The sequence below is a fragment of the Sinocyclocheilus rhinocerous genome, unplaced genomic scaffold (assembly GCF_001515625.1).
Source record: "Sinocyclocheilus rhinocerous isolate Xijiao unplaced genomic scaffold, SAMN03320098_v1.1 scaffold19, whole genome shotgun sequence".
NCBI lineage: Eukaryota > Metazoa > Chordata > Actinopteri > Cypriniformes > Cyprinidae > Sinocyclocheilus > Sinocyclocheilus rhinocerous.
The window spans coordinates 761,003-761,232 of NW_015638975.1; the positions used below are offsets into that span (position 1 = coordinate 761,003).

Genomic DNA, 230 nt, shown 5'->3' on the forward strand with positions numbered 1-230 from the left:
CGCTAATTCGAAAGTGAAAGTAAAATGCGCACGGTGCTTTTAAGCTATTTAAAAGCGAGGAAAATAGGGAAAATTCAAACAAACTAAAACCGAATAATTGCTTTACGCTGAATTGCCGCTATTTGAAAGTGAAAGTAAAATGCGCACGCCGGTTTTGCAAGCTATTTAAAAGCGAGGAAAAGAGGGAAAATTCAAACGAACTAAAACCGAACAAATGCTTTACGCTGAAT

At 37.0% G+C, this 230-nt stretch overlaps 1 protein-coding gene across 4 annotated transcripts in view; it reads left to right on the top strand.

The window, feature by feature from the left end:
• Nucleotides 1-230, top strand: part of LOC107750495 (E3 ubiquitin-protein ligase Arkadia-like) — a 49,795-nt gene that overhangs the window by 12,025 nt on the left and 37,540 nt on the right. The window lies entirely within an intron of this gene.